This window comes from Camelus bactrianus, chromosome 7 (assembly GCF_048773025.1).
Source record: "Camelus bactrianus isolate YW-2024 breed Bactrian camel chromosome 7, ASM4877302v1, whole genome shotgun sequence".
NCBI classification, from domain to species: Eukaryota; Metazoa; Chordata; class Mammalia; order Artiodactyla; family Camelidae; genus Camelus; species Camelus bactrianus.
Window position 1 is genome coordinate 30,157,745 of NC_133545.1, and position 26,193 is coordinate 30,183,937.

Here is a 26,193-nt window from a genome sequence, read left to right on the forward strand (position 1 = left end):
CTGCTCCCTCCCTTGTTCTTATACCTGCCCTCTCTTCTTATTTGTATTTTAGTGAAATGTTTTAGAATAAAGCTCATAGCTTATTATTGGAAGGACTGAATTTGTTTCTTAGGTGACATTATAGAAGAACTAAACTTTACTAAAGGGTGATTCCCTGGGGAGAGTCGGTAAGTTAAAGGCTATTAGGAGAGATTTATAGTCATTTTCCCTAATGACAAATATTCTGGTTCTCTCAGCATATGGAAATATTGGAGGTTAATTTCCTTTGAAGTAGCCATGGTCGTTGACAGCTTTGGCCAATGAATGAGTGAACAGAAGTGATGAGTGTCACTTCCTTCAGAAGCTGTAAGAACCTGCGTATGATTCACCACATCCTGTTTCCTGCTTAGTAGGGTTGAAAGCATATATGGGTATGGAGCCTCCATTATCCTGGGTCTATGAGTAACTGTGTGGAACAGAGCTCCCCCACCAATCCACACTGACTTTGTACACTATAAAACAACATTTTGTTTTTAACATTCTGTACTTTTTGGAGTTGTCTGGTATAGCATATCCTGTCCTCTTCTGTCTGGCAGACAGCAGCTGTACAATTTTGGTAGACTGTAGAAGAATTGTCATTTTTCTCATCTCTAAAGAGCTGCAGTGTCAGTCATAGGAGATGCCATCTCATTTGAAACATTCTAATATTACAGAGGAAGAAGCTTTATACTTTTATTTATTTTATGGATAATAAACACATCTTCTAATCTGAGTATAGATTAGATGACAGCCTTCATGGAATAATTCTTACTTCTGGAGTTTTATATATAATCTTCCCTTCCCAATTTTAAATATATCTTCTCTCTTTACCTTAAGGATTCACACCTTCCAAATGCAAAAGCTTTGGGGAAGGAGAATATTTTAAGTCTTATTAGTCATTTATACCTTGGTGAATAAAGTACATAATGAATTAATTAGAGAGTTTTCTAAAAATAGTTTTAGATAGTAGCAAACTGGGGAGATGATAAGGGATCGTGGCACCTGTCTGGCAAAAGGGAAAAGGACATAGAGATTGCATGTTAAAGACAAATTTTACCTACTTCATAATTTTCAGAAGTGCTGGCTCTTTGTTTAATACTCTAGTGTATGGCAAGATTAAACATAAGCTCTAGAGAAATCTTAAAGCCCTTGGCATCATAGAAGAATTAAATTATATTAATGCCTTAAAGGTTTTTAGAGATTCCTTGTTCTTCAAAACTGAGTTGTTGGGGACAGAAAAACTTGCGAAAGTCATTTGATTCTCCATTTCTCGCAGAGTAATGATAAGTCATGCACTTTTGCTAACACTGTGAATTGATGAGCTGATGTTTCTGAAGTTCACTGAGATAGATGAAGAGCATTTTAGAACTGAAAAAGTACTACTATTGCAATTGTATATGTGTAATTGATCATTTTACACATGTTCCACAGTCCTAGTGCCTGGTATGCTTCTTGTTAAGGACATAATAACTTTGATGGAATGAAACTTTAGTGCAGTTTTAAAAGGCATTTTAAAACTTTACAAATACTGTACTTGCTAATGTGCTAGTGAAATCGTAGAAATCTAGATAAGTTTCAATGTTAGTATTTTAGTGGGATGAACTCCTATATGTTAGTCTGTAATTCTTAAATGATATTGGAATTCAAGATCAGATTTGACATTTAGTGGTTGTCTTAAACTGCTATTCAGGCAGAGTCTGGAGTTACTACACAAAAATAGGAAACATTCACTTTCTAGCTTATGCACGTCACCAAATTGGTAATTAAATCAGACTTTTGAATAATCAATGCAAATTATTTGCCAAATAACTTAGTGGTAATATTAATTTCTCTCTAAAAGTAAAATTTCTTACTCATGAGTGACATATAAATTCCAGTTCTATATACTCATATCTGATTTTGTTTGCTTATTTTCTATGGTAATACTGATTCTGGAGTTTCCAAACTTCCTAGAGAGATATACCCTTTCCTTGAATTTAGCTTTTTAAAAGAGAAGCTAGTTTTTTTCATTGTTTATCAGGTTGAGAGTTTTTCAAAAATTAACGATTGTTTTTGACTAGGCTACATGTTGGTAAGAAAAAAAGCACACTTACGGGCAGAGTGGCCCTTAACATCCCAGGTGAATATGTATAAAATCAATTACCATTAAAAAGATTTTTATCAATTGCCTTGTATCTTTGAGACTTCTATGAAAACAATATGAAGTAACAATGAATGTATTGCTTTTTCTTTTTGAAAAGCTAATATCTGCTTTCTACTTGTAGAACTATTCTCTGAGTCCACTTCTAAAAGTGTGTTAATTGCCATTTGACAAGCATTTTTTTCTGTATAATCTGTTAATATGTTTTTAACATTATTTTACCTAGACATTATCTATTACTAATTGTTACCTTAGCACCGTCAAATATGTTTGACTTTAGAAACCAAAAAATCTCTACTTTAATGGCATTTCTCATTTCAATATCCCATTCCCTAACAAAATCAGATGTAAGAAAACAATCCGTTTATTCCTTACATCATTTTTATTTGCTATTTCATGTATTACCTCGCTAAATTTCTGGGGTTTTTTTCCCTTTAATTTAAACCATGGATAATTTGTCTTCCAAAGTCTATTAGATTTTAATCTCCTTAAGGGTAAGGATCATACCTGTTCGTCTTCGTATCTTAGTGGTGGATACATGGTAGACATTCAGTAGAAGCTTATTAATGAATAATAAATAAATGAATATTGGTTTTGATGGAGACGTTACTGTAAAGAACATAAGGCTTAGTGTTTAATATATACTGTCTGCTGTGTGACAGGACTAATTCTAAGTACTTGGAAGCATATGCTGTCTCTGTTCTGTCTATATTTCCATATATCACATACTGTTTCAGCGAATGACAGCTTGTCTTTCCAACAGCCTACAATGGAAGTTTTGTCAGCAGGCTGCCCTCAGCATGGCAAAACACACTTTGCCCACATGTAACTTGGACAGGATATGCTTGGGAGTTAATATTCCCCTAGAGGCAGTCTGAAACCAAACTACCTGGCTTTTAGGGGGATTTTAGTGGGATCTAAATATTCCTGGTCCTTTGTCCTCTACCTGGAATAAGTATGAGATGCGTATTTTACATGATTTTCCGTGTCATGAAACTAAGAGAGAATTACTGATATAGAGAAGAAAATGTTATGGTCCAATCCATCAATAAGTAAATTTTCAGGTAAGAAGACAAACAAATAATCAAAACCTTATAATACAGCATAACAATTACCTACGCAATATATGTTTCAAAGCTGTGGAGAAAGCGTTTTCCCAGTTTTTGTTTGGTCAAATTAAAAAAAATACTTCTTTTCTTAGAAAGATTTTAATCTGTATGTAGTCATATATGTTAGACTTTCCTTTGTTTATATTTTTCTCTGCTTTGTGGGTTACTAAATGATCACATTTTTCTGAGTGATTTAAAAATTTTTATATTTATGTCTTTAAGATTTTGAAATTGAATTTTTGGTATAGTAGAGGTATGGATCTCTTTCTACTTCTCTTTTTCTCTCTCCCTACCTCCCAACAAATTGTTAGTTATTTGCCCTTAAAGTAATTAATGAGGAATATATCCATTTCCTACCAATGTTAAATTCAAAATTCTGTATACACTAAATTTCTAAAAATGCATTGAAATGTCTGTCTACTATATGCTAGCAATAAGCTGTTTTAGTTAGTGTAGTTAAACAATATGTTCAATACCTCATTGGTCAAGTCCTTCCTCACTATTTTTTATTTTCAAAATATTTTGGCTGTTTTTCATTTATTCTTCTTAGTAAATAGTAATACAAATATCCAATAGAATGTAACTAGAATTTTGATGGATATTATATTGAATTTATATATTTCTTTGAGATTAAATTATATTGACATTAACATTTATAGTAGAAAGATGTGTCAAGTTCCATCTGTTCACACACACACACACACGTTTAATTCTTATCTTTCAAGGAAAGCCTGAAAACCTATAAGCAGGAGGTCAGATACGATCTAGACATCGAAAAAAAGGAGAGTCTTGAAGCCAGACATTCTGAGCAGAAGGAAGGGAGGATGTTTATGGTGAAGCTTGGAACCCAGACTTAGATTTAGTTGTGAAGACTTTCATATGCTATTCTAGAGGAATCAGTTTAGGTGGTAGAAAGCTTCTGATGGTTATAAGTAAGGAGAATAAGATGATCAAGTCTATGATTTAGAAAGATAAACTTCTAATCACATGGTTGGTCCCTCTAATAACCAGCCCTCATCTTGAAGCTATTTAGGGATCCATCAGGCCATCTCTTTAACCTAAACCCATATATTGTTCAAAGGGTCTTTCAAAGTAGCAAAAGATGTTCCTGTCACCCCTATCAGAAACCGTGAACCAGGAACCAGGGATGAAGGTCAAATATTTATTTCTAATTATATCACAATATTATACAAAATAGTATACTATCCCTAAATAGTTTGGTGTACAAACTTTTTCAAATTAAAATTATATTTTAATATAAATTACAAGCATGTTTATTATATAAAATATAGAAACTATAGGTAAATAAGATTTTTGAAATATCTTAAACGCCCTTTTGTACCACCATTAGGATATAAGCAGTGTTGATACATCAGTGTCTATTGCTTCAGGTGTGTGTATCCATGTGTGCATTTTCAAGTTTTCAAAAACCAAAATGTGTGCCCATATAGTAATAGAGCTTCAAAATTTACCTTTTGAATCACACAAATATATTTTAAACTATAATTCAATATAAAGTAGTTTCTAAAATGAGTTAAAATCCCAAATATTTCTCTTTCTGAATAATGTATTTTATTAATCTTGTTTCTTTATTTCTGATATTAACTTAAATTAATCAGCTTTACTCTAAATTACATATTTACTCCTTCCCATCACCTTAGGAGATTTAAATGTATGATACCATCATCAGAAAATGTAAGATGACTAAAAAATTAGTAATTGATAATGAGAAAACTTATTTTTTACTTAATAGTTTTGCAGTTCTTCAGAGAAGACACAAAGCACTGAGATATATTCACATAAACTCCACTCCTTGACAAACATAAAAGTCAATTTAATTGCATGATATTATAAAACACAAAGGCAAGAGATATTTGAACATAACTTTTGCATGAAACTTCAATGATTAACATGAAGCCTTTGCTTCATGTATTTTTTAAAAATATAGGTTAAGTAAATAAATGCTGTAACTGTTATAAAATAAATGCAAAATATACAGCATAAATTCTAGTGTGGGAATGAAGTTGTATCTTTAGATTTTTATGTTCATGCAGTTAACTAATAAATAAAATGGGACTTCTTTAGATGTTTCATTTATAAAAGTAGTAAGTGAGTAACCAGTATTCATGTCCCTTAAAAATATAGATCACACTGCAATATGAAAAATAATAATAAAAATTATAAATCTTGTAAGCTGATTTATGTATCTTCCAGCTACAAGGGAAGATAAAATGTTCTTAGAATAGATGAAAATTATCCTAGAGTCACTTTGAGAGAAAAGTCATATATTAGGAGAATGTGATTATTTGAAATATGGAAAATTTGATGGCCTCAAGCAAAAACTCAAAATCTGTTAATACTCTGAACAAGATGGCAATTCTTAAAAACTGAAAATTAGGGCAGGTCAGTTTGTTGAAGAAATGTTAAATGTGAGACTTAGCATGTTGCAATAAACGTGGGATCTTAGTCCACTTTGATAACAACTATATACTGCTTGTGTATATTCTGGGAAGAAATGCTGATTTATGGGGCAATAATGGGATCAACGAGAGCTTTTACTGTGGCCACTTACTGTTGAGTAGTTTTGTTGGAGTGCTGTTTCTCAAATTGTTAGCATATTTTAGATAAAGAAAGGAAGTCCCCCTACTTGAAACTGCTGTGTCATTTCTTCTTCCTTAACTGAAATTCCAGCCAAGGTTCAGGAAATGCCCTAATGAGCCACTTCTCTTTTCTCTTTCCTCAACTAAGTAGATTCCAACCAGCCCAAATTATTCATTATTCATGGGTTAGACCATTTACTTTGGTTGTCTCTTTTGGCATGGTGCTTATGTTATGGGAAGAGGGATTATAATTCGGTGCTGTTTGTAAAGGTGATAACACTGATAGAATCCAATCATTGCTGGTAGGTAACTAAACTGGCAGGTTAATTTTCTGTACTTTAAACAAACTATAAAGACAAGTCTAATCAATATCTACTTTACTTTGATATGTGTGTCTTGCTGATAATTATGGTTTCGTCTTGTGTGATCACTAGATATCAGGGTATTAGAGTAGTTGAGCTGTGATTTGCTGTAATTTGGGTAAAATATATCTGAAACTGTGTCTATTAATGTCTTATTTTAATCAAGACATAGAAATCACTGTTTTATTTCATGATACCAAAGCAATTTCTTCTTCTAGTGTAATATTCTTGGATATTTACTAAATTGGAACATGATTTAACATTTTATTGCATCTTATATGTTATTTTATGAGTAAATGTTAATTTCTATTTACATTTTAGCAATTTATATTTTATTGGCTTTTAAAGGTAAGAAAATAAGTACTATTCATAGCAGAAATGACACCAGATAATACTTTAGCATATGTTATTTTTTCAGGACTAAAAATTACTCTGTTTTTTAATGAAGATTTGAACCTAAATAATTTGTGTAGGAAATGTCAAGTGTCCCAAAACAATAAATTTTTATAGTGATAGTTTTCAATTATAATACTTAGCAGAGTTATAGTAGGGACTTGAAGATGTATATATCTGTATATACACACATATAAAATACACATATATTTTTATATATAGTTGTTTATATAAATTGTAATCCCGTGCTTTCAGTACTGTCTTAAAATGTTCTATTAAGAATAGACATTTTGAGGAGAAAATAAACCTGAGGTAATCTTTAATTGATTTTGGGTAGCCTTTTAGTAGCTTATTTACTAGAGACTTCATTTAAAGTTAAGAGACTTTAAAATAACCTTCGCAAGTCTTCTCTGTTCAGAGACTGTGTCGACAAAGCAAAGTGAAACAGAATATAGAGTTCAATATCAAGATTATTCAGACAATTCTGCTTCACTTCTATTTTAGATGAATCTGAATGTAGCTTTACACTTTTGAGTAGCTTTTGAATTAATACTAAATCTTTTACTTATTTGGTGGAAGCTACCTTAAATAGGTCAAACTTTGTAAACCCCATTATGAAAATAATGAAAATAAAAATTCTGTTAGCTATATAAGAAATGGAATAGAGACAATTTTCATGTTGCCTATTTCTTTGGGTTGATTACCATGCTTTTAAAAATTTTTTTCCATTTCATTACAAAGCAGTAGTATAGTAATTTTGTTGAACTGGAAGTTGGAACTGTTGTCAAAAATGAAACTGAAAAATGTTTCTTAAAAATCAGCCTAATTTTAATGACTGCAGCACAAGGGTTTATTATAAGTTTTAGATAGCCAAAATAATTAAGAGTTATTGAAATCTGATGGAAATTTCTAGCATTAGTGATATTTTCAGATATTGTGGTAATTAACACAGTGGAAGTGGGAAATAATTTTGAAAACCATGGCTTGACTAGTCAGAAAGGAGATATAAGGAAAGGAGAAAATGAAAGAAATAAAATCTTCTTACACAATGGTTTCAAGTTAACTAATGAAATATGATTCAAAGAGAATAATGATGGATACTGATAAAATAATAAACATGCAAGTGGAAGTATAATCATTCAATTCTTATTAACCAAAGTATAAATAAAATTCAATTTGATTTTTGTACAAATCAATGTACAAAATAAAATTTACTAGACATGCCAGATTCTTCGTGGAGGTAAATTTAATTAACTCTTTATAGTAAAAAATATTGTTTTAAGCAGTGGAGTGATAGCTGATCCAGAGAAGTGATGCAGATTGCAAATTTTATACCATTTGGGAAAAAATATATATATATAGGGCAAAATATATTTCTTGCTTAGGTTTTACTGATTATATTTACTAAGATCAAGAAGAGTCTGTGAGACAAAGAGCAAAGGATGTATGAAGAAAGCAGTAAGAATCACAAGTGTCTTCAAAAACATAACCTGTGAGGGAAGAGCTTAACAGTAGTCTTGTAGGAAAAAAAAATGAATATCAAGAAATTAACTTACAAAAAAATTCCTTTTTTTATAAAGTTGTTAGTTACCAGCCAGTAAGGAATCTGTAGGTCCGGGTGCAGGTGTTTGGAGATATACCAAAATTTGGCAGTTATTATTTTGCCTGTGAGAACTTAGTCAATGATAATTTTGTGATTCCATTAAGTTGTATTTATTGGAGAATGGAAAGTCTTGGCCACTTACTCATCAACAAAAAAGAATGGTATGAGAATTACAGGTAGCTTATGTTAAACGTTAGGAAAATTGGGGGAATCTGTATTATTGAAAAGTAAAATAGTAAGGTAGGTTGTGGAATTTCCTTAGGTGACCAGTTTTAAGAATAGATTGGTCAAGGAAAGAAAGCCCTTGGTTCCAATTTTGTAATTATTTTCTGGAACAGTGGGAGGTTAAGCTTAATGACCTTTAAGACCCATTAGGTTGCTGTTTTTCTTTTTATCACTTCAGGTTTGAAAGAACAGGTAAGATTCAAAAATAGAACTAAAAAAGGGCAATTTAAGGGAATGAGTTAGGAAATAGAGATTGAGTTTCAGTAAGGATTCCCATGTCCTTTTACTTTCATTCCCAAGAGTTACTGCAGAAAAGTATTTCCAAATCATCTCTTGCCTTTCCTGAAACACTCCTCCTTCAGCCTGTGTACTGAAACAGATTGTGGTTCACTTTCTAACTTCTTCCAGAGGGCGAGAGAATCCTTCTATCCCTCTCTTTGTTCCTTTCTTTATTTCTTGTTTAGTGAGCATGTTTCCAATACAGAAGTACACAGGCACATGAACAAATTAAGTTCTGAAAGCTTTTTAGCTTGCTTAGGTGTATTTCCATCCAAATAAGAATTTGAGCCAGGACTTTCTATCTGTTCAATCAGATATTTCACTATATCCTTTGTTTTCCCCTTTGGTGAAAACCCATTCTATCAAACATCTCTCCCCACTCCCCAGAAATCTAGTACCTACTGCTTTGAAAATCTGTCTATACACAGGTAATGCTCTCCGCTAGGATCTGTGGGGAATTCCTCAGCAGCTACGATGTTTACACTCTCTGCTCCCTTTGATCTTGTGCAAATTCAAATAGATTTGAACCTACTGAACTATCTGAGGTCTGCAGCAGAAGTTTTGTCAGCAGCATTTGTACCATCAGCCTTTAAGTTCTGATAAACTTTTGGGCTTCTCCTTAATCAGTCTTAGGCTAAGAGGCATCTGATACTTTAATCATACTCTCAAATTTCTCTCAATTTAGTCAATCACTTTTCCTCTTCTATAGCTTATGATTGTCCTACACACATGCAAGGCACTTTTCACATGATAGATGATTTTCTCTCTCCATCAGAATTATAACTACCCTTAAAGATTTTTCCCTTAAGTGTATTCAACTTTCTTTACTTTCTCTCTGCTCTCAAATTTTAAAGCATCTCTCTCTCTCTCTTTTTTTTTTTTTTTTTTTTTTTTTTGCAAACAACCATTTTTTTTTTCTTATTAGCCTTTGAAACACTATTGTGGACATGTGGGGATATGGTGTTCAAAAACTCTGAGCTTATGCACTCTTAGAGTAGGAACAAACCTACTCAGACTCAGTGGATGAGTCTGCCTAGTGAGAATACTGATGACACTATCCTCTGGAGAAGATAGAGAATGTATGGTTTTGCCTTGATCAGTAACCCAGTTAATATCTGTGTAAGTTTGATATATAAGTTGAAGGTGTATAGATAGAGGAGTATACCAGGTGCTACACTAAGTTTTGAGGATGCTAAGATGTATAAGATATGTTACCTGCCAAGGAGCAGTTGAGGCATTTCAACAATGAATCATACTAAGTGTTATAATAAAAGGACATATGAATTCTCTGTGAGTCTAGGGGTTTATTAAGGTTCAAAGAGATGATGGGTAAAGTGTATCTTGAAAAATAATTAACCATTTCTATAGATGGGCTTAAGGTAGGAGAAGGATATTGGACCAGTAGACTAGCATTTGCAGAGATGTGAAAAGCATGGAACATTCAGGGATCTTTGATTAGAGCTTGGGATCGTTGTGGGGAATAACAAAATAGGGCTGGAGAGTTAAAGTGAGGGGACCATAAGAACTATGCTTTTAAGGGTTGTGTGATTTTAACAAGAGGGATTGCTTGATCTGATTGTGTTTTAGCAGGATATCTCTGGTCACAGATTGGAGGGATGAAAGACAAGAGTCATTAGTTTTAGGTTTTGCTTATAGAGTGCTCCTGTGTCTGCTTTAAGAGACCAAGGACAAGTATGTGTCTCTGGGTAATACTTTGCAAACTGATTGCACCCCTGGCAAGAACAGAAGGCAAGTGCTTTGCTAAAAATATGATAGAACCTACTTCATAAGAAAATCAAAGTTGGCAGACTGTGTCATTTTCCGCTGTAGAAATAACCAAACTGAACATGGATTAGCTCCCAAACCAGTGGGCCAAGCAAATATTTGTAAGTGATTCAGTGATTTCTTTGTGGTTGCTAGGTTTAGTGCTGATAGAACACACTGTAAAATAGGAAGTCAGCATTTTAACTTGTCACTAACTTGCCATGTGACTTTGAATAAGTCTGTGTGTGTGCATGTGTATGTGTGTGTGTGTTTGCTGAATATTTTAAATTGAATTAAAATCTAATGTGGAGAGTGAAGGGCTGGGGCTGGGGCTGGGCCTCAGAGTGAAGGAAGAGGGGTCTGGTAGTGTTAAAGTTTAGATCTCTTGTGCTTGAAGAGTAGTTCTGGAATATCAAACTTAGATTGGATATGGGAGGTCTAAGTTGGAAATCCAGGTCACAACCCCAAGGGAGCATCTCTCTGTTTTTCCCTGTGGGATCCTTGATCTCATATTTCTGACAGATTTCTAGAGCAAAAAAAAGTATAACCATGGGCTACTATCTTATATATCCTTTCTTATGAAAACAGCTTTGGTGGACTCTGCCTTCAGACAGAGCTGTCAGAGCAAAATGAAGTAGAGAATAAAGCAACTCTTTGCATAATTTGTCTTTTCTTCATAGGTCACTTCTACTTTTCTATATTTTCTAAAAATGTATTGCCAATTCATCCTCATTTGTATTTGTTTCAACATGAAACACTGGTTGTAACTGATTTCACTTAGTTTCAGTCCCACTGAACACACCCAGTGAAATGTAACACACTGAATGAGTTGCTTAAGATACATTTGTCTAAAGATAAAACAAACACCAACAATGACAAAATAGCAAGCAAAAATATCCTAGAATATGCTAGGAGATGGAAAGAATGTATAAAATAAATGCATAAGCTGAAACACTCCTCTACAGGGGTATAAAAGAGACAATGAGTGTTAATTACTTCTGCTTGAGTAGCAGTCATCCTAGAAGGAGTTTTAATGAAGTATCAAAATCAGCTACATTACATGAAATCATCTCTTCAACAGTTGATAATAGGTAACATTGATTGGATTCTCATCATGTACTAAAGACTTTACATGTTTCACTTCATTTGAGCCCGACATGCCCTTCGGGCAAATGCTGCTCTCTCCATTGCTGAGAAAAGTGAAGCTTTTGGATAGGTAACTTTCCCAAGGTGACCAGTGAGTAAGTAATGGGGCCGTGACCTGGACCTGGGTCTATATGGGGCTTAGATCTAAGTCAATAATACACTCTTTTCTGGGGTACTTTTGGATTTAAACTTTATCTTTTTTGTTCTACTTTATTCATTTTGAACAAGATTCCATCTTTATAGCAGAGAAGAGGAAACAGTTCAAGGGAGAAGGGTTGGGGGGAAACCAGAAACCATAGCTATGCTAAAAATGGTTCCTAGGCTTACACATGGATAACGAGGTCTTTGACTGTATTAAATTTGCGAAAATAGCAGTTGCAGAGGTAACAAGGGACCAGAATAGATGACTCTACTTCATAGAAGAAAGGGGCAAAGTGAAGAGACTCATTAATGTTGAAGCAGTAGATGGATAACCAGTGACAAATATCAAGTAGATTTGCTTCAGTTTGGTCAGAGAAAGGTCATTGATTATTTTTGGTTAAACTGGTTCACAGAGGCCAGGTCTCCACTAAAAAAGGGAATTAATTGCTTCTATTTCCCACTAATTGCCTCAACATTTCCCTCTGCTTTGTCATTGGAGATTTGGTCAGAGAGGCAAAAAGTCAAAAGTCAGAGTTTGATGGAATCTACATAAAAAGGGAATCTGAGGAGACCAAATTATGGCATTTGGTATAATAATGATAATGATATTTAGCATTTTTCCCTGGGAGTGCTGTGGATTTTTAGAGACCTTTTCAATCTTTAATCAGACCGTAGGGCACATTTAAGAGAGTTCACTGTTTTTATTTCCATCTAGAGAATATGGCATCACAGAGAGATGAGCTGACCTAGGGCAAGTCTCCTGATATGTTAATCCTGTATGTTGGGTTACACCCTCTATGCTGAGTTTTAGCTGGAAGTCTGGGCTCTTCCCAGAGGTATCATTCATTCATGCACCTTCAGAGTCTAGACTTTTTGCACATTACTGTCTGAGATTACTACCTAAGTCAATGGCAGAAAAATCACCCAAGAAAAGGCATGAAATAGTTTTAATGTTACAAGAATTACTTTGTTTTCAGGCTCTTAGTAGATTCTTGAGCCATATTCAATTAACAAGGTACTCTACCTTGTATTTTCTTAATTAACCAATATTTGAGATCCTTTCTAGCTATAAATCCTTTGAAACCTGTGAGTTTTGTCTTCCCATCATTTTGTTGGATTTTTTTGGAACCCAAAGTGGCAATGTAGAAAGTGGAAAAAACATGGGCTCTGGATATGACAGGTCAGTGTTTGATCATCCTGTTTCCTCTGATTTGCTTGTAATACCTTCGAAGGCCCTACAGACAAATGTTTCTCTTTAGGAAGTCCCAAACCTGCAATATCAGCTGCTCTTCTTTGCTGGAAGAACCAGAAATATAAGTTATTATTAACTAGATATTTATTAATTATAGGTTCTTATAAACATGGTGTATTAGAATGAGCATAGGTTTCAAAGCAAGATGGTTAGGTTTCAAAGCCAGCTCTGTCATAACCAGCAGTCGGATCCCAGACAGGTCATGCAATTTGATTGAAACTCAATTTCTTCTCATGTAAACCTGATATACCGCATTGGGTTTTATGATTATTAAATGAGAAAAAGGTAAAACCCTCAGCTCAAAGCCTGCATAGAATGGGGACCTAGAAACTTCAGCCATATGCTTATTGGCATTGTTATTAGAAACTATAAAGATATTAAATGATAAAACTATTAATTGGGGCATGACTTAAAAGAGGCATAAGAACCTGGTGTAAAAGAAGTTTAGTGCTTTATAAAAATCCTTTCTTTGAACAAGATACTCTCACAGTTATGATGAACTTAAGCTGGACCATCTTATTCTGATCAGATGCCTTTCTACAGCAAGTTCTCCTGACCATACCCTATTGAAAATGCTTTACTCACATTAAGTCATTTAGTAATCAAAATAATCCTGGAAATTAAGTAGTATTATTGTCCCCAGTGTTCAGGTAAGAGCATTTACATATGGGGAGGGAAATATCTGGTCCAAAGGCACACAACTTGTTAGTAAAGAGCCCAGGTTTAGAGCAAGATGGGCTGATTCCAAACCCTGCACTCCTAACTACTGCTCTAACACTACTTTGGAAATATAAGACTAAAATTCAAGGTTGTCATTTGTGCAAACTGAAAATTTAAACTGCCCTCACCCTCATTTTTAAATTAAGGGGATTCTTAAAGCTTTTCTTTTGTCTGACAGAAATGGCTAGTCACACCAAGAATGAAAATCCATGATCAACAATGTCATCAAACCCTTCCTTGGGTTCTAAGTGCTTTTATTTAATTTCAAAAAATACAACCAGTCCATTCCCTTGTCAAAACATGTGTCTCAGTCCTCTAAGCAAACAATGTTAGGAGCAGGGCATATGGTTTCTTCCTGCTCCCATGGTGCTTTTCCCTTTTCTGCCCCTATCCTTGCCTTGCTCTGGAGTTCTTGGCCTTTTCTCCCCAGTGCTGAAGTTGAGGTCCAACCCTAAGGGGAGCCCTAATTGTCAAACTAGTTGCTCACAACTTTTTTGACTTGTTTCTCTTAAACAATGTAACTTAATAAAACTCCTCTCAAATAAATAAACAGGGCACACCTACTAACACAGGAAGAGCTAAGACTGTGTACACATGGGAAATCTGGTTGGACTGTTTTGATTAACCTGACTGCTCAAGTCAGTCAAAAAGTAATCACCAGTTAAGCAAACTATTTTGACAGATTTTTGGCCCACTGTGACTGCTAATTTGACTGGCTTGCCTGTCAGCTTGAAGTGGTCAGATTGACTGGAGACAGTCTAACTGGAAAATTTAACTTTGGAGTACGTGGGTGTCTGTATACCAGAATCTACTTTAAATAACTTTACTTGAAATCTGTACCTGTTTTCCTGGGACCAGTGAGAGAAGTTTGAAAGTGACATATTGCAGCATTTGACTTTCTAGAGCGAGATGTCTTGCCACTTACTAGGACTGGCGATATATTTATAGGCTACAAAACAATCATATTTTTCCCTATGCACATATGGAGTTCAATAACATTGAAACTCTACCCTAACTTGGCCAAGCCTTAATAAGGCATCATATTCTCTTACTCTTCTGAAGGATTGGTGATAGACATATGACAGCAAATGACTTCTCAGATATCAGGTTACCAACTCAGTCTTTAGTGACTTGTGGTAAAGCAAAGTTGACCTTGCCACTAACAGTCGTCCTTCTAAGAAGAATTTATGAGAGAAAGAAAGAGAAAAAGAAAAGCCCAAAATAAAACACCAAACAAAGCCTTTGCTAAGAGGCAAGAGAATCTGGTTGCTAATATTTGAGCTACTTTTAAAAACAAGCCCTTTTATATATCTGTGTTTATGTTCCTTTAGGAAATTTACTTTGAAATGAGCTCCCAGGTTAGGACAACTCAAAACCAATACCATAAGGACGGAAAGAATGATTTATTCTCACATTATAGTGTTGGATTTTATTGGGAGAACATAATGAGGTTATTCTTTGCCATGAGCACATTTTTATAGGGCCTGGTTTATGTTGGTTGAGCATCTTAAAACATTTACATTGAGAATTTGAAATATCCTGTTATTGTTTGAGAGATATTCATGTGGTGGTTGTCAACACTCCCAAAATCCTAACTTTTCCCATGGAAATGTTTTGTAAATGTTCAGGACTTAGATGCTATCTCATGTACTTTTATTGAAGAAGTTCAATGGTAAAACTAGATAGAAGTTAAAGCCAGCGTGTCAGTAATGACTAAAATAATGATACTTTTCTTAAAATAGCTCACTTAATAGCCATATTTTCCTTGTGTTACAGTCACTTGATGTATCATTTTTTTAAAAAAAAATTGTGATTAATAGAGGGAAAGGAAGCTTACTTTAGCTTTGCTTTCAAAGTTTATGCTTTCTAGTCTTTTTATGATTAAGTGGTTTTAGCAGTAAAGCCCTTTGACCCAATAAAAGAGAGAAGTTAAATTTCAGCTTGAAGGATGCTATAGAGAGTCTATTGGGATATATACTTATTATATGTTCTCTTTATTATAGAATCGTTGTTAATAATGTTTCAATGACCATCTTGATGCTTTGCATCTTTTGCACATCTAGGATTATTTCCTTAAGCTACTCAAATGTACAAATTTACTTCCCGGGCAGCAACTCACACAGATTTCTGTTGCATTGTTCCCTCCTCAGCACTATCATTTAAAAATTCTTGTTAATTTGAAAGGAAAACATCTTCATTGTAATAATCACTTCTGATGAGGAACAAAGGCTCAGCAGCGAGACCAGTGAGGATTTGAACTCTCGCTTTGCTTCAGAACTCCTTAACCTATCCTTTATCTCCACTTTCTCGTGAAGGTGTGAGAGCAAGGCTGCTCATCTCACTGCTTGCTGTGAGGATTACATGAGGCAAGGTGGCGAGTGCTCCATGCCCTGTGTCTGACACAAAGCGAACTTTCTATGCAATGCATGTCATTATTATCATTATGATTATTAACACAATTTTTCACTTTTAAGAGAGCACCAGCATGCTCGCTTCGGCAGCACATATACTACAATTGGAACGATGCAGAGAAGATTAGCATGGCTCCTGTGCAAGGATGACATGCAAATTCGTGAATTCCATATTTTTCTGACTATACTTAGTTAAAAAAAAAAAAAAAGAGAGAAGAAGAGCACCAGGGTAGAGATAAGCAGACTTGGATTGATGTTTAATTCTGTGTGCTGCTTTTGCTTAACATGAGCCTTAGTTAGCTCATCAATAAAATATGTCAAATTAGGGATCATAATCATAAGGGATCAAATAAAAGATCATAAAAGGGATCCATGGCTAAGGAGGTACTCTGTAAATAGTGAAATATCATATAAAGTCCACTATACTATAAGTCTGATTTATTTTAATCATTATTGTCTTTGGAGTCCATGCCAGTTGTCTGCTTGCCCTATAATCTTGTGGTTACATATTTAAAAAGTCAGTTTCAATGACAGAAAAGACTCACACAAATTGTGACATTTGGTGAAAGTTATTAAATGGTGGAAATGTTTAAAAGCCAAATTATTTATGCAGTGTATCCTGTTTTGGTTGTCTCATGGAAACATTTATTTAAAGTTCAGAATGTAGTCACCGTTTTGTCATTATAAGATAATCTACAAACAGTAATGTATAATGCTGCTATTTTTGGAGATAATTTCTCCTTAGGAAAAGGAAGTATGGTTGATAGACATGTATACTTTACCAATAAATCTTTTATTTTAGGACATTTGTCACCACCAAGCAAGGATCAGTGTTAACAAGCATGGTTATTTCTGGGAATGTCAAGTGGATCCCTTAAGCTTAGGGTTAGTGAGCAATTGAAGGGAAAGAGGACAGTGTTGTGAAAGTTGATGGGGGTAGATTGTGGAGCACCTCATTTTGCAAGTTCAGGAATTTTCAGAAGATGATCCCATGTCCTAGGTGAGACCACAGCTCTCAGCTTTTCAGTTCTCTTGCTTTCTCATTGTACTTACCCTGTGGGCTGACTAAGTCTTCTAATTCACTAGCTTCTCCACCTTCTCACTTTCTGGACTTTACTTCCTTCCTGATACAACCTTTGCCCCACTCATTTCAGTGAGTTCTCATAGTTAGAGTCACTTCTTGCCCCATTGTTTTTCTGTTACACTGACCATCCTTGCAGCCTCTCAGCTCAGCCTCCAGGATGCTGTCAAGAAGACAGTCCCAGGACAATTTGCAGAGTGGGGCCTTTACAAATTAGTGGTCTTCAGTCTCAGCAGGGCTCTCCACCTAGCTGGCTTTGTTCTAGCCCATTTGCTTCCATTCCATTTTGTACACTACTTCTTTCATCCAACCTCAGCAGATAACTTTACTAAGAAAATTTAATTTAAAGAAATTAATTCTCAAACCCCTCCCCCTAGAAATCTAAAAATATCTTTAATAAAGTGCATTTTTTCCTTCCTGTTTCATAGAAATAGAATGTTTCCACAAAAGCTAGGTCCTTTGCTTTAGTTCCACTCAACACCTGTTTTTTCAGTCACCTGCTTAATCAGTCATCCTTCCTTGCTTGTATATACTGCCTCTCCTTAGTTATATATTACCCTTTGAATGTAAGCATGGTGAAATCTCTACACAAATACACACACACACGTATTAACCCTAGAGACATCTATAATAAAATTTCCCAAGATTTCTCTTTCTGTTTCTGGTCAAGCATTCTGAAATCTTTAATGCAGGGTGAGAGTATGTACTCTGCACTAGATTTCCTAGGTTCAAATCTTGGCTTTACTAGCTCTGTGTCCTTTGGCATATTACTTAAGTTCTCTTTGTCTCAGTGGTTTCATCATTGAAATTGGGATAGGTAACAGTTCCTACCCCAAAGGATTTGGGGGGAAGATTAAAATATCAATACATTTAAAATGCTTAGAATAGTTCTTGACACAGAGTAAGCACTCAGTATGTTGTAGTCTTTACTGCCATTGATTTTTTTTCTCATTCACTCACTTGTTTATTTCAAAAAATATTTATTGAAAACCTACTATATAACAGATGCTGTGCATAGCACTGGATGTCTATTTATAAATATGAGAGACAAATTCTTTGTCCAAAAGCAGCTTAGAATGTGGTCAGTAAAATAGGTAATAAATGAATCATGACATATGAATAACTGGCTAGAAAAGGGTTCATAACACTATGAAGGGTTCAAAAATGGAAAATATTAGAAAAGAACATACTTAAACAGAGTTGAGGATACATTATAACCAAGTGTTAAAGATGAGAAGTCAGTCCTTTAGAGAACCCAAGAAAAAGCATTCCAGGCAGGGATAAAAGCATGTCTGATGGCTCTGTGGGGGGATAGTGCTTGACTTATTGTGGCAACTGAGAAAAAAAGTTCAATGAGGTTAGATCACAGTGAACTTGGGATCACGCGGTATGAGATGGAGTTAGATAGGTAGGTGGGGGACCACCTATCCTGTTTTAAGGCCCTGATAAGGAACCTGATTTTTATTCTAGAAGAAATGGGAAGCAACTGAAAGATTTTAGGCAGGAGAGAGGCTAATGCATTTTATGATTTTTAAAGTCGGTTGTGAAGGCTGTATGAAGAACAGTTGAAGAGAGCAATGGAGAGAGCTGGGAGATCAGTAATGAAGGAGTCACAGTAAGGGATGATGGTGGCTTGTACTAAAGCTCTGGTAGTAGAGAGAAAGATAGATCTATGTGAGATCCACCTGTGAGCTAGAATGGACAGGGGAGGTTGTGTCTGGGGTAAGGAAAATGAAGGACAAAGGAAGACTACCCAGTTTCTGAATTGAGAAATTAGATGAATAATGATGCCATTAACTGATTTGGAGAAGACTGAGGAAAAACAGGCTTTAAGGACAATAGTCGAAAACTTGGTCATGCAGGTTCTAAATTTTGAGATATTTGTGAAATATAAACCTATTTATTTAATATATATAAATCTTGACCTCCCAGAAAGAGAGAAAATTTGAGATTTATGTTTTCTTAGTATCTAACTGGTATTTATAACTGAGGGAATAGATGATATCAACTACTAGATGAGAAAGAGGAGACGGTGCCTAGCATTGAGTCCTGTGTCACCTCCAATTCATTTCTCAAGTCACTGCATTCCAGTTTCCATCTTCACAGAGAGTTCTGGAAGAGAAATGCAAATTTGGGAGTCATTAGCATACTGGAGGTATTTAAAGCCAGGGGAACAGACGAAATCCTCCTTGGGGAGAATAGAGAGAGAGAGGAGAATGTACTTAGTACTGAGCCCCAAGGTCTCTTCATTTACAGTTCACAATGTCCCTCCAGTCCCTGCACGCTGACTTCTACTCTCACTAACTCCCTGAAATGAGTCTCCTGAGGGTCACCAGTGATCCAGTTATTTCCCCATCTGCCAGCAATATCTCTTGCTCTCTCTAGTCCCTCATCCCTGTGCCATTTGACTTTGTTAACCACTTTTTCCTTGAAACTCTATCTTACTGTGGCTTTGTGATATCACTCTGTCCTAATTTCTGTTATACGTTCTTGAGATTTCTTTAGTCTTTCCTGACCATTGCATGTTGATGTTCCTCAGAGTTACTTACCTAGCATTCTGTCTTTTTAATTCTAATTCTTTGTCCTGTGTGATTTTAAGTAAAACTCTGATTCAGTAGTTTGTTCCAAGCTGGCCAGTCTGTATGTCTAAATCTACAATCTAGCTGTTTACTAGGCCTCCGTCTTGCATGTTTCACAGACACTCTGATTTCACTAGGTCCACAACTGAAGTTATCTTTTCTTCAAATCTTTTGCCTCCACTTTTATTGCTTATTTTGATAAATGCCATCTTCTCTACCATTTCCCATTTAAGGTAGAAGCATCATACGTAAATCTTCCTTTCCTGTTTATCACATGTGTAAATCATTCAGAAGCCCTGTGTGTACTTTTAATCTTAATCCTCCATGTTATGGATAATATTTGACCTACCTTTCCAATAGCAAATACTATTGCCTTAGCTTGGGCCCTCTATTCTTCTCTTGTGGAGTATCAGTCGAAACCCCTAATTGTTCTCCTTCTGCCCGGTCTGATCTTTCAGTAATTCAGTCTCCACATTGTTGCCAAAGGGATATTTCTGAAATACTGACTGATCATGTTACTATCCTGCTGAAAGCCTTATATGACACATCACAGCCATAAGCACAAAGCTTAGGGTACTATTTATTCCTCTTTTTGAGCAGGCTTCTGCCTAGTTTTCTATTTTCATTTTTCCTCACCTGTACTCTATTCAGATCATACTAAGGAAGAAAGAAGGGAAGGGAAGAAGGCATAAGAAAGAAAGATCATTTTGCCTTTGTAACATCTACTACTGGAGGATTTTAATAACATTATTAATTAAAGACATTAAATTTGGGGAACTGAACTCTGTAAGATTTTCCTCAAATGACTTCAGCCATGATGAGGAAATCCCACAGCGCCAGCATTTCCAGGCAGGGTGTTTCTTAGAAGCAATCATCAAAATTCTTAAAGCTACAAGAATGAGAAACTAAAACTCAGAATTTAAAAGGAGGACACATTAGTTTCCTATTGCTGCTGTAACAAAATTACCACAAACTTAGTGATTTAAAACAATACACATTTGTTACCTTAAAATTCTAGGTAACTGACATCAGAAATCATTTTCACAGGGCTAAAATCAAAGTTTCAGCAGGGCTTAGTTTGTTCTTGGAGGTTCTAGGGGAGAATCTGTTTCTTTGCCTTTTCCAGCTTCTAGAGTCTTCCTGCACTGTTTGGTTCAGTTCTCATCACTGTGACATCTACTTCCATAGTCATATCTCCTTTTGTCTGACTCTGACATGCCTGTCTCTCTTTTATAAGGACCCTTCCTTGAGATTTCATTGGTCCCATCCAGATAATCCAGGATAATGTCCATATTCAAGATCCTTAATTTAATCACACCCACAAAGTCCCTTTTATAATGTAAGGGCTGTGTATTCACAGGTTTGGAGATTAAGATGTGAACATCTTTGGTGAAACAGGTGTTATTTTATCTACCACAGAACAGATGAAAATAAACAGAAAAAGTTTTTAAAAGCTAAAACCAATATTTTCAAATATATTTGTTTTCTCTCTTAAGATTTCAGTGAAAGTTTTATTTCACTTGGTTTGTCTGCTCAAATTAGTAAGGAAAATAGAATCTTGTCTCATATCTGAAGTTACAGTAAAATATTTTCTGTATTTCTCAAAGCTATAATATTAACTAGCATTTTTATTTTTTCTATTTCTTAAAAGTAATTGACACAAAAGAAAGCTCTTACAAAGATCTTTTCTGTAATTTTAATTCTTGCCAACTTTTTGTATGCATTTGTTCATTTCTTAAATCTATCCCTCAGAGAAAGAAGTTTAAAGATACTGAATAGAATAATTATGATATTTAATTAGAATAAGCCAAATTAAGGCTAATATTATTTTTTGCCTTCTCCACCTGCTCCCTTTCCATCCAACCTTGTGAACAGGAGTAAAGGATGTCAGGAAAGAAACATTAAGGTAACAGTAAAATGATGCAAGGGAAATAAAATGTCTCCTGGAGAAAACTCTTCAGAACAGTGTACATTTAATACATAGATCTAGAAACTAAAGTGGAAAAAGTATCTTAAAGAAAAAAAACACTTATCTAGAGTTCATATTTTCTGATGGTAGACTCAGTTATATCATTGTCCCACACTGTATTGGAAAACCCAGATCTTACACCATATGGTGGTTACACAAGATAGATGAAGTGAAACACTAAGACAAAAACAAAATCAAAAGTGAACCAAACTACATTCCCACCATCAGTGTAGGAGGGTTCCCTTTTCTCCATACCCTCTACAACATTTATCGATTGTGGGCTTTTTAATGATGGCCATTCTGACAGCTGTGAGGTGATACCTAAATGTAGTTTTGATATGCATTTCTCTGATAATTAGCAATATTCAGCATTGTTTTATGTACCTATGGGCCATTTGTATGTTTTCATTGGAGAATTGCTTGTTTAGGTCTTCAGCCCATTTTTAGATTAGGGTTTTTTTTAATTATTAAGTTGTATGAACTGTTTATATATTCTGGAAATTAAACCTTTGTCAGTCTCATCATTTGCAAATATTTTCTCCCATTCTGTAGATTGTCTTTTTGTTTTGCTTATGAATGTATGCATGTTCATGGATGACTGAAGTATTATGCTGTACATCAGAAATTGACACAACATTGTAAACTGACTATATGTATATATATATATATATATACTCACACACAATAAAAAAGTGAATCAAATCAAACTCAACTAATAGTAGGGAAGCAACTCCAAAGGTTTTTCCACTAGAGAACAGAGTCAGTTGATTCATATTTGTATACTGATACAGGACACTTTTTTTTTTCTAATTGTGGAGTCTGGAGTTAAATTTTACTATCTTTGTGAGCTGATAATAACTTGCAATTGAAAGAACACCCTCTTTACAATCAAAAGATGAGAAGTCAAATTCACTTTTTTGCCTTTATGATCATGAGCAAGTCTGATAACTTGTGTGAGCTTCAGTTTCTTCATCTGTAAAATGAAGATAAAAGTCTTTACTCAAATCATTGGAGTGTTTGATTCAACTTGTGACTGTGGCTACTATTATTTTGCATTCTAGGGCTTTTAACTAGTCCATGAGGTCCTGTGATCAGTCTCCTCAATGAATTAATGTTTCATGGCTATGTACTTTCTATAACCATAAAAAATTTAAAACAGAAGTATATTTCTTTGATTCTAAAGGAACATTGTTCTTCAGTGACAAGGGAAGTGTGAAACTACAACCTTGTAACTGAAAGCCTTTCCTAGATGAGAGCACAGTTACTTGAGGAATTTGATTTATGTAATTAATGTTGTCATAAGTGCCTTTAAAACATAGAGAGCCAAAAATAATCATATGTACTAGTTAGGTAAAACAAAGACAATATAAATTTTACTTCTTTCTCTGTAAAATACTATAATATCTACAAAAATTGAGTGATAAGATGTACTTATGAAACAAAGCCATTTTCTGCCGTTTGTCAATCAAAATGAATAATTTCAAAGTCTCATTTTCAATTAGATTATTTTAATATTTAACTACCTAAAATGCCCCAATCATATTCTTTAGAAAATGGTTAGACTAGAATACTGCAGTTCTAATGATGACATTTTATTATGATAAAAATGACTTCATTAATTGATGATCATATATCAAGTCATAGAGTAGATAAGGGATATAAAAAAACTTCAAGCCTAAGATAATATAAAACAATTTGAATTGTTAAGAATTTTTTAGGGATAAACCTTCATGATCCTTTTATTCTCACAAAAATACATAAATTTATTTATTATAAATTCATTTACATTAAGTGGCCTGTGAATTTCTTTAATAAGGTCTGCATAATGTATTGATGTTATCCCAAATCTTGCCATTAAGATACAATAAAAATAAAAAATATAATGAACCTTTCTTCAGCAGAATGATACGAGAGATGACAAGTGTATAGGGAGGTTTGGATTTTTTATCACAGATATTCCTATTTATGGTTTTGGATCAATTTTAGAACATGTAAAATTTTTTAAAAATGCATTGATGACTTTCCAAGATTTTGAAATATGACCTTTTAAAGAAATCAGTCTTGTTTCTCCTTTATTCTCTGCATCCTTGAAAGAACATTCACAACTTCATAATGAAAATGATATCAAAAGTTCACTATATTGAGGATGAAAAATATATATACATTTAAGTGTCACATGAGAGATATATTTTAAGTTGAAAGTAACTGTGAATTATAAAGCATCATCTAAACATAATTGTTGATTTCTGAAGCAAAATGTCTTTTATTTTATGGAAGTCTTATTAATAAATATTAATGTTTAAGCTTTAATGGAGTTAGGTAAATTTTTTAAAATAATTTAAGACTTTTTACTGAATATAGTGAATAATTAACTTGTATATTTCCATGTTTGCAGGAAACAATTTAATTGTATGAGAAGCTTCTAAAAAGAATATAAACTGTAGTATTAACTTATTTAAATACAGCAATAAGCACTAATCATAAATATGTCTAATGATATCAAAATATAATGTTACACCTTGTCAATTCTTTCTTATTAAAGGAAGAATACTCCTTTCATTCATTCAGTTGGAAAGACCATTTCCTCATCTCATTATTTCTGCAAGAGAGAATATGCTCAAGGTTCATTTTAATTTTGATACACTATATTTTCTGAAAATAAAATGCAGTTAAATATTGTAGTGAAGTTTTAAAAACAACTGTGGAGGCCTAATTAAATATTTATTTATGATACCATAAGATTCAATAAGATAATATATGCAAGGTCTATAGTACCGAGCTTTCTATAGGCTACTCACTCAGTAAACAAGAAGAGATACAAAATCCATTATCCAAAACCTTAGGGCTAGATGTGTTTCAATGTATCAGTATTTTAAATTTTGAAAAATAATATGGCATATATACTATTTATTCCTTGGCGCCCTCCAGAAGAGTCCAAGACAGCATCCTCTAATCAAACACATTGATATATCTATAGTAGTGCATTTGGAGATTTACTGCAAGTAGGATAAAGAAAGGCTATAAATAGCCTTACTTTGTTTTAGATCAGATATTGCCACAAAATGGGTTTGTGCCAAACCTTAAAAAAAAGAAAAAAACTTCTTATTTTCAGAGCTTTTTGGATTTTGGAACTGCAGTTAAGAGGTGAATGATTGATAATACGAGAATTAAAATGCAATTTTATTGGGAAGATAAGGCTGTATCTACATTAAAGTGTTGAATGCATCATTTTGGAAGTAGGGCAAACCAATAATTATTTGAGGATTTACCTGACAATGTAAAACACACAAACTTCAAATAAGCATTTTGCAAAATGTGTGAAAAAAATCAGTAGAACCTTGGGGAAAATAAAGTTTAGAATCAGAATGGTTTTCCCTACCTGTAATTAAAACTTGAGAGTCCACCATGTTTGGTACGAGGCCTTGTCATCTTCTAATTTTGTATAATCTCCAGTGATCATGTCATCAGTAATCTCCTAAGTATAGATGTTACATAAATTTTATCCACAGTTCGTATCGCACTTCTGAATTCCAGACCCATATATCCAACTATCTGCTTCACATACCTTATTGAACACTTTCAAAACATCACAAACTCAGTATGTTTAAAATCAAATTTATGATTCTCAGTCACCCTCAACAAACCCCAAAAAACTCAGTCTTCTCTGTGAACGGCATCACTGTTCATTCAGTCATTTAAGCCAGTTAACTCAGGTGCCATTTCTTAATCCATTTTTAAACATCCTTTGAATCCATCTACTTGTTTCCATGTGACTATGCAACCCTTATTATCACACAACCCTAGTTCAAACACTCCCTTATTCTCTCCTGGATTCTCTCATTTTACCCCTATAAAATTCATCTGACTGAGCTTCTATTGCCCCCTTTTTTATGATAAAGAAAATAAGGCATCTTTATATTTCTAAAGGATTGCATTAATTAACCCTACTAGCCTCTCCAGCCCCACACCACATGATAATCTCTGCTCTAGTCCTATCATCTCCTTTCAGTGCATTTTTCTTATCTTGTTTCTTGCCACCAGGGTCTTCACACATGCTGCTTCATCTCCCTGGAATGCTTTTTTTATACTCTTCCTCTAGTCAGTTCTTACTTATCCTCCAGATTCAGCCCTATTATTCCTTCCTTGGGGAAGCCTGTCCCCAGCTTCTGTCTAGATAATCTTTTTATACATGCTCATACTCATGTGTCTATCTCCTTCCCAGCACTTAACAGCACTTGAAAATTTACAGTCATTTGTATGACTATTAGATTAAAATCTGTTTCTTCCACCTGTCCATAAGCTGCATGAGGAGGGGGACCATGTTTCACTTTGCTTACTATTGCTACCCATGCTAATGGTTAGTATATTTAGGCAAACACTTGTCTATTAAGTGAATGAATC

General features: G+C 34.3%; 1 protein-coding gene and 1 non-coding gene across 3 annotated transcripts in view; both read left to right on the forward strand.

Moving 5' to 3' along the window:
- TFEC (transcription factor EC) overlaps window positions 1-26,193 on the forward strand; it is a 338,168-nt gene that overhangs the window by 258,238 nt on the left and 53,737 nt on the right. The window contains exon 1 of one of the 2 annotated variants that reach the window (XM_074367177.1): window positions 6,034-6,169. The exons of the other annotated variant lie outside the window; for it this stretch is intronic. The gene's annotated coding sequence lies outside the window, so the exon portion shown is untranslated. Of the gene's footprint in view, window positions 1-6,033; window positions 6,170-26,193 lie in introns of those variants that run through there. 2 annotated transcript variants of the gene reach the window in all.
- Window positions 16,238-16,341, forward strand: LOC123614717 (U6 spliceosomal RNA). Its single transcript, XR_006722200.1, has one exon. It is a non-coding gene; the product is annotated as a U6 spliceosomal RNA (small nuclear RNA).